The sequence below is a fragment of the Anomaloglossus baeobatrachus genome, chromosome 4 (assembly GCF_048569485.1).
Source record: "Anomaloglossus baeobatrachus isolate aAnoBae1 chromosome 4, aAnoBae1.hap1, whole genome shotgun sequence".
Taxonomy (NCBI): Eukaryota; Metazoa; Chordata; class Amphibia; order Anura; family Aromobatidae; genus Anomaloglossus; species Anomaloglossus baeobatrachus.
Window position 1 is genome coordinate 167760907 of NC_134356.1, and position 8076 is coordinate 167768982.

An 8076-nucleotide genomic window follows, 5' to 3' on the forward strand; every position below is an offset into this window, starting at 1 on the left:
AATGAGCAGCACCCCTTTTCCCCAATCCGGAAACAGGAAAATGGCCAGATTACCCAGGCGGGAACGGGTATTGTGCGGCGCACCCGGCAGTTGTCAAGGGCTCCCCGGAGGATGGTCACCGGTCCCGGTGGTGACTGGACCCCAGCCTACTCTGCTGCGGGCCTCTCCGGAGGCTAACGGAACGGGAAGGCATGTAAAAAGGGGCAGATAGGGCAATATTTACAAGCCCAAGAGTTTTTGGGTGGCCGGCAAGTCCACGGCCTTGTCCATGAGCAGTCACTCACGCAACAGGGTGTAAACGGGGGTTGCAAACAAGTCCCAACAGGGACGGGTCCCTTTTATAGCCAACGGGCTACCAGCTCCTTAATCGGTGGGGTACTCCTCTTCTACCTCCACTTCGGGGCTGTACGGTGGAGGAGGGGGCTGTCTGCCACTCCGAACATCCAGGGCAAACCAGCCCCTCTCTCCTCGGTGCCGGGTGTAGTGCGCCAGATCTCCGGGCAGGAGGTCACGGTCTGGGTGTCCGAACGGGAGATGAGCATTCACATCCCGCCAGGAAAAGAAAACTCCATCCAGTTCGGGGTCGTACAGGAATCCCCAGCCTTTGTCTTTGTTGAATCTCCTGACTTGGCCCTGGTAGGTGGGGCCCCGCACCCAATATCCAGCGCTCCTCAGGTGGTCCTTCCTCTCGATGGTACGGGCAAGCACCTCCACCCTTCTCCTTTCCCTGGCCACTATCTCCTGGCTCAGTTGGCTGGGCTGCCGCTCCCAGTACGAGGCATCTGCACGCCCGGGGTCTACTCAGTGTCGTAGCAAAGGGGGGGCGGAGGGGAGCGGTCCGCCCCGGGCGGCACGTGTCAGGGGGGCGGCATTTTGGCCACTCCCCTTCAGTTCTGCTGCCCCCGGGCCGAGTTCCGGGGACCGGAGTCCTCAGCAGGAAACTGTGGCTGCCGTCCCTTTAAGGCGTGCAGACCACAGCTTCCTGCTGGATTGAGCTTCATCTGTGGGCGGAGCTACCGCCCGGCGTCCTGCTCAGTCCCACAGATGAATTAGTGCCAGCCAGCGACCCCCAGCACAGCGCTGGCCTCCGGCGCTTTGTGGATCCCCTCTCCTCCGTGACCAATCGGTAAGTGCTACCCCCCTCCCCCCCTCGACCTGTATACTCCCTCCCAGCCATCTGGTTTATGGGCCCCAGTGAGCTGCATGGGCTTTCCCCCCAGGAGCCGCGTGTGTCGGTGCAGGCTCAGCTCTGCTACATCTGCCCTGTGCTTGGTGCAGCCTCAGCTCTGCTACATCTGCCCTGTGCTTGGTGCAGCCTCAGCTCTGCTACATCTGTGGCGCCCTGGCCTAGCCAGGTCGTCACAGATAACACTCAAACACCCCCACGCCCATTAGACAGGGACACCAGCCAAACAAAAACCCTTCTTGCCTCCCTCCAGTGTCTGATGTCCACACCAGGTGGGGCGGAGCCAAGCGGTTGGCCCCACCCACCGAGGAGTTCACAGGCCTGGAGGCGGGAAAAGTGGCAGTTCAGTGTTGGAGTTTGAGGAGTGAGGAGTAAGCACTTGGGTGTCTGGGTTTGTGGCCCAGGCACTGACAGCAAGGTTGGCAGACGGTGGTGGCCATCTGCAGGAGTGGTGGAGCAATGCGGAACCGTAGGACCGGAGTCGGGCGACGGCCCGCCGGTACCGACCGGGGAGCGAAGTGAAGCCAGCACACACAGACAGGGCCATCGGACCCCGACCAGGCTGGGAGCCGCCGTCAATAGTCAGATCCGAATGTGACTGGAACCCCAGGGGTTTCACAACAGCAAAAGTCCCGATTGAAGGCAACAGCCCACACCGTGAGGGTATACAGCTACCGCCTAAGGCTAGAGACCCAAGGGCCAGCGCCTGCGGGCAAACGGGCTCCTCTGGTACCCATACACCGGGGAGCGGACTACTGTTGGGAATCCATAGTAGTCAGAAGGAGAACATCAAGGTGCAGGGAAAGACAGCCGCCATCACCTGTCCGGGGAGAAACACTGCAGCCGGCTGCGGGACCCGTCCATCCAGCCGTTTGGTTTACCGAGGACTTTGTACCTTTCTTGCTGAGTGAGTACACCCGTGCCGTCCGGCACCGCGCCGCGCTGTCCCTGCAACCCTGCACCTCGCCAACCCTGCCTCCCCGTCACCACATCACCAGGCCCCGGGACTACCGACCCCTACCCACGGAGGGGGAAAACAACATCCCAGCTGCTCCTTACCATCGCTCCCGGGATCCCCGTCATCAGCAGCGGTGGTGCCTATCTTCACCACGACCCGTGGGTGGCGTCACGGACTAAATCCCCCAAACCAACCACCCCTTTCACTCACGGGCGAGGAGCGCCGCTCGAGTCCCCGAATCCGGCCCACCGCTCAAGCCACCGAGCAGCAGCAGCAGCCGCAGCAGCGCCGGACCCGAGCGTTAGTGAGAGAGCAGCAGCGACGGCGTCCTCCCCGCCCGCGACACATCTGCCCTGTGCTTGGTGCAGGCAAAGCTCTGCTACATCTGCCCTGTGCTTGGTGCAGCCTCAGCTCTGCTACATCTGCCCTGTGTCTGGTGCAGGCTCAGCTCCTCTACATCTGCCCTGTGTCTGGTGCAGGCTCAGCTCCTCTACATCTGCCCTGTGCTTGGTGCAGCCTCAGCTCTGCAACATCGGCCCTGTGCTTGGTGCAGCCTCAGCTCTGCTACATCTGCCCTGTGCTTGGTGCAGCCTCAGCTCTGCTGCATCTGCCCTGTGCTTGGTGCAGCCTCAGCTCTGCTACATCTGCCCTGTCCTTGGTGCAGCCTCAGCTCTGCTACATCTGCCCTGTGCTTGGTGCAGCCTCAGCTTTGCTACATCTACCCTGTGCTTGGTGCAGCCTCAGCTCTGCAGCAGCCACGTGTGCGGGCCCCCAAAAGCCGCATGTGTGTCTATATGAAAGGTATATATGGTGTGAACACTGCTCTATTAAGGGTGGTATAGAGGTGCTAGTGAGAGGACCAAGGTCCGGACTATAGAATGTAAATTCAAAACACTGCACTCTCTTCAGCATGAGGTAATAGTAAAAGAAAGTCAACAGATTCGTTTTTATCGTGCAAACCAAGTGTCTTTATTTATGAACAAAGTTAGTGGGAGGGACTAAGGGACGTTTCGGCCCAAGCTGGGCCTTCTTCATACCAAGTCACACTGGGGAAGGGTAAAGAAAAAGAAATAACTATTTACATATATCACAAGAATATCAACAGATCATAAACATATATACATAATTACATGGAAAATCATGTCCTAGTTGGTGTAAAAGGCACAGTAATAGCATCTCAGCAGTTGAAGTAACTCTCCAGTCGTCACAGCCAATATGTGCAATGACAATAAGATGAAAGGCAAGATTTGACAATACATGAAAAATTTGCATACCTCCAATCATAGATGAACTAATATCACAGAGGGCATTTTTTTCTCTCTCCTTTTTAGGGGGTTTTTTGGTATAGAAATGGTGAGGCACTCCACCCAGGATAGAAGGATTGTGGTAGTAGCAAAACGCAAGCCCTGCAGATAAAGGCATGATTATGAAAGGGTAGTATTTCTATAAGGGGAGTAGCACTATGGGGGAGGGGGGATAACTGATTACCTTGCTCGTGCTAGCAAATGAATAACTATTGGAATTTGTCCTTTTAAGTTGGGAGAGTTCAATAACTCGTGGTCCCTGAAGGATGAGAACGTATGTGGTCAGCAGGTAACACATGATATATAGCACCCCCATGTAGTGGATCTCCTGTATACCATTACCTTAGGTTTACAGTAAGTGGATAAGGTCACGTATAATGCACTTTTGTCTAGAAGCATAGGGGGCTTACTTGCATCTGTAATCACGAGGGATAAGTCTTAGTAACAACATTACATGTGAGAGGAAAATACAGCCATACTTGGAAGTTAATGAAGTGACACATATTACCTGCAGGCTTTAGGATAGGAATGTAGCAGTGGGTAATGGAGTCCTCTGAAAAGCAGAAGGAGGAGTGAAGCGTTATCAGATTGGAGGTAGAAAGGATTAGGGACAGATAAGATTATCGCATACCTTTGCAGCCGTCTTCCCAGACTGTGGCTTAGAGCAGTGAGTTAACAGGTTTGGGAGCTATTTAACTCCTGAACCCGGAAGTGCACGGAGACGCCGGCACCTGCGTATTGGTGACCTGCGCTGCTATTAGTGTATTGGTGGTACCGTTAAGTCTTGAATAGACCACAATCCTTCTATCCTGGGTGGAGTGCCTCACCATTTCTATACCAAAAAACCCCCTAAAAAGGAGAGAGAAAAAAATGCCCTCTGTGATATTAGTTCATCTATGATTGGAGGTATGCAAATTTTTCATGTATTGTCAAATCTTGCCTTTCATCTTATTGTCATTGCACATATTGGCTGTGACGACTGGAGAGTTACTTCAACTGCTGATATGCTATTACTGTGCCTTTTACACCAACTAGGACATGATTTTCCATGTAATTATGTATATATGTTTATGATCTGTTGATATTCTTGTGATATATGTAAATAGTTATTTCTTTTTCTTTACCCTTCCCCAGTGTGACTTGGTATGAAGAAGGCCCAGCTTGGGCCGAAACGTCCCTTAGTCCCTCCCACTAACTTTGTTCATAAATAAAGACACTTGGTTTGCACGATAAAAACGAATCTGTTGACTTTCTTTTACTATTACCTCATGCTGAAGAGAGTGCAGTGTTTTGAATTTACATGTGTGTCTATATGTGCAGCAGAGTTGTGTGTGTGTGTGTATGTATGTATGTATGCAGTAGAGCTGTGTCTGTCTGTATGTAGCAGAGTTGTGTGTGTGTGTGTATGTATGCATGTATGCAGCAGCTACAGAGTTGTGTGTGTCTGTATGCATGTATGCAGCAGCTACAGAGTTGTGTGTGTCTGTATGCATGCATGTATGCAGCAGCTACAGAGTTGTGTATGTCTGTATATACACATGTATGCAGCAGCTACAGAGTTGTGTGTGTCTGTATGTATGCATGTATGCAGCAGCTACAGAGTTCTGTGTGTCTGTATGCATGCATGTATGCAGCAGCTACAGAGTTGTGTGTGTCTTTATGCAGCAGAGTTGTGTGTGTCTGTCTGTATGCTGCAGAGTTGTGTGTCTTTCTGTATGTACAGTTAGGTCCAGAAATATTTGGACAGTGACACAATTTTCGCGAGTTGGGCTCTGCATGCCACCACATTGGATTTGAAATGAAACCTCTACAACAGAATTCAAGTGCAGATTGTAACGTTTAATTTGAAGGTTTGAACAAAAATATCTGATAGAAATTGTAGGAATTGTACACATTTCTTTACAAACACTCCACATTTTAGGAGGTCAAAAGTAATTGGACAAATAAACCAAACCCAAACAAAATATTTTTATTTTCAATATTTTGTTGCGAATCCTTTGGAGGCAATCACAGCCTTAAGTCTGGAACCCATGGACATCACCAAACGCTGGGTTTCCTCCTTCTTAATGCTTTGCCAGGCCTTTACAGCTGCAGCCTTCAGGTCTTGCTTGTTTGTGGGTCTTTCCGTCTTAAGTCTGGATTTGAGCAAGTGAAATGCATGCTCAATTGGGTTAAGATCTGGTGATTGACTTGGCCATTGCAGAATGTTCCACTTTTTTGCACTCATGAACTCCTGGGTAGCTTTGGCTGTATGCTTGGGGTCATTGTCCATCTGTACTATGAAGCGCCGTCCGATCAACTTTGCGGCATTTGGCTGAATCTGGGCTGAAAGTATATCCCGGTACACTTCAGAATTCATCCGGCTACTCTTGTCTACTGTTATGTCATCAATAAACACAAGTGACCCAGTGCCATTAAAAGCCATGCATGCCCATGCCATCACGTTGCCTCCACCATGTTTTACAGAGGATGTGGTGTGCCTTGGATCATGTGCCGTTCCCTTTCTTCTCCAAACTTTTTTCTTCCCATCATTCTGGTACAGGTTGATTTTTGTCTCATCTGTCCATAGAATACTTTTCCAGAAATGAGCTGGCTTCATGAGGTGTTTTTCAGCAAATTTAACTCTCGCCTGTCTATTTTTGGAATTGATGAATGGTTTGCATCTAGATGTGAACCCTTTGTATTTACTTTCATGGAGTCTTCTCTTTACTGTTGACTTAGAGACAGATACACCTACTTCACTGAGAGTGTTCTGGACTTCAGTTGATGTTGTGAACAGGTTCTTCTTCACCAAAGAAAGTATGCGGCGATCATCCACCACTGTTGTCATCCGTGGACGCCCAGGCCTTTTTGAGTTCCCAAGCTCACCAGTCAATTCCTTTTTTCTCAGAATGTACCCGACTGTTGATTTTGCTACTCCAAGCATGTCTGCTATCTCTCTGATGGATTTTTTCTTTTTTTTCAGCCTCAGGATGTTCTGCTTCACCTCAATTGAGAGTTCCTTAGACCGCATGTTGTCTGGTCACAGCAACAGCTTCCAAATGCAAAACCACACACCTGTAATCAACTCCAGACCTTTTAACTACTTCATTGATTACAGGTTAACGAGGGAGACGCCTTCAGAGTTAATTGCAGCCCTTAAAGTCCCTTGTCCAATTACTTTTGGTCCCTTTAAAAAGAGGAGGCTATGCATTACAGAGCTATGATTCCTAAACCCTTTCTCCGATTTGGATGTGTAAACTCTCATATTGCAGCTGGGAGTGTGCACTTTCAGCCCATATTATATATATAATTGTATTTCTGAACATGTTTTTGTAAACAGCTAAAATAACAAAACTTGTGTCACTGTCCAAATATTTCTGGACCTAACTGTATGCTGCAGAGTTGTGTGTCTGTATGTATGCAGTAGAGCTGTGTGTGTCTGTATGTATGCAGTAGAGCTGTGTGTGTCTATGTATGCAGTAGAGCTGTGAGTGTCTATGTATGCAGTAGAGCTGTGTGTGTCTGTATGTATGCAGCAGAGTTGTGTGTGTCTGTATGTATGCAGCAGAGCTGTGTGTGTGTCTGTATGTATGCAGCAGAGTTGTGTGTCTGTCTGTATGTATGCAGCAGAGTTGTGTGTGTCTGTATGTATGCAGCAGAGCTGTGTGTGTGTATAATAGGCCTACATGTGTGTAAAAAGGTGAAAGTCTAGGACTAATAGCAGCAGTCTACAATTAGATCTTTGATTGTAGCTCCATGAAAAATAAATATTTTGATGGTTTTCCCGGATTTTTGAAAGTTTCTGAATTATCGACGGCCAACGGAGGGGGACGGCAAATTTGACGACCACCCCGGGCGGCAAAAGCAGTAGCTACGCCACTGGGTCTACTGCGGTGGGGGTCTGGCCAAGCCAGCGCTCCCCGGGCACAGCGCGGCCAGGTTCCATAGCAGGTCTGGGCCAGCCTCCCCAAGCAGCTTCCCATGAGCGCCCGGGACGGGCTCCGCCACCGGTGTCGGGGGTGGGGATATGGGTGGAGGAGCAGCGACAACCGCTGCGGGCAATGGAGGAGGCGGTATGGCGGGCAGCAGCAGACCGAGCCCCTCAGCCGCGATGGCCGACCCCTCAAGGGCATAGGGACGTGGGTCGCCTTCCCACCCTGCCAACACCGTCATCCTTTCACGGGCCCGCACGGCAGCCACTATCTCCCCCGTCTCCGCCGCCCAGTGCTCCACCAGGAAGCTTACCTTGTGCTGGAGGCGGCGACACATCTCCTCCGTCCGGGCCTTCACCCACGCCGCTGTTCCTTGCGCGGGCTCCGGGGTCTCGGGACGCTGAACGGGAGTCACCATGCTACACAGTCTGGGTCCAGGAACGGAACGGATGCAGGGTCCTGGAGTCCCTGCCTTTTTATCTTCTCGGTTACATCAGGCCGCCTTCTCGCCCGCCTCCTCCTTGGTTTTCTCTTTGCACTCCTCCTTCGGGGGCGGGGCTCACCTTCGTGCCTTCACTGCTCGGGGAAGACAACTTGAGCGGGAAACTTTCGCGCCAAGATGGCGGAACTTCAACTTTTTCGTCAGGACGCCGCTGACGGATACTTCTAAGGCGCACTTCCACAGGTAAGTGGACTATCCGAATCCTGTTCGTG

General features: G+C 51.1%; 2 long non-coding RNA genes across 2 annotated transcripts; one reads left to right on the top strand and one right to left on the bottom strand.

Moving 5' to 3' along the window:
• Nucleotides 1–3088: 3088 nt before the first annotated feature.
• LOC142301333 (uncharacterized) lies at nucleotides 3089–4232 on the bottom strand. The gene is made up of 6 exons (XR_012752771.1): nucleotides 4080–4232; nucleotides 3957–4001; nucleotides 3791–3864; nucleotides 3633–3707; nucleotides 3419–3550; nucleotides 3089–3190 (listed from the first exon to the last, which is right to left on the bottom strand). It is a non-coding gene; the product is annotated as an uncharacterized LOC142301333 (long non-coding RNA).
• Nucleotides 4233–4250: 18 nt separating this feature from the next.
• Nucleotides 4251–4684, top strand: LOC142301334 (uncharacterized). Its single transcript, XR_012752772.1, has 2 exons — nucleotides 4251–4354; nucleotides 4583–4684. It is a non-coding gene; the product is annotated as an uncharacterized LOC142301334 (long non-coding RNA).
• Nucleotides 4685–8076: the final 3392 nt, after the last annotated feature.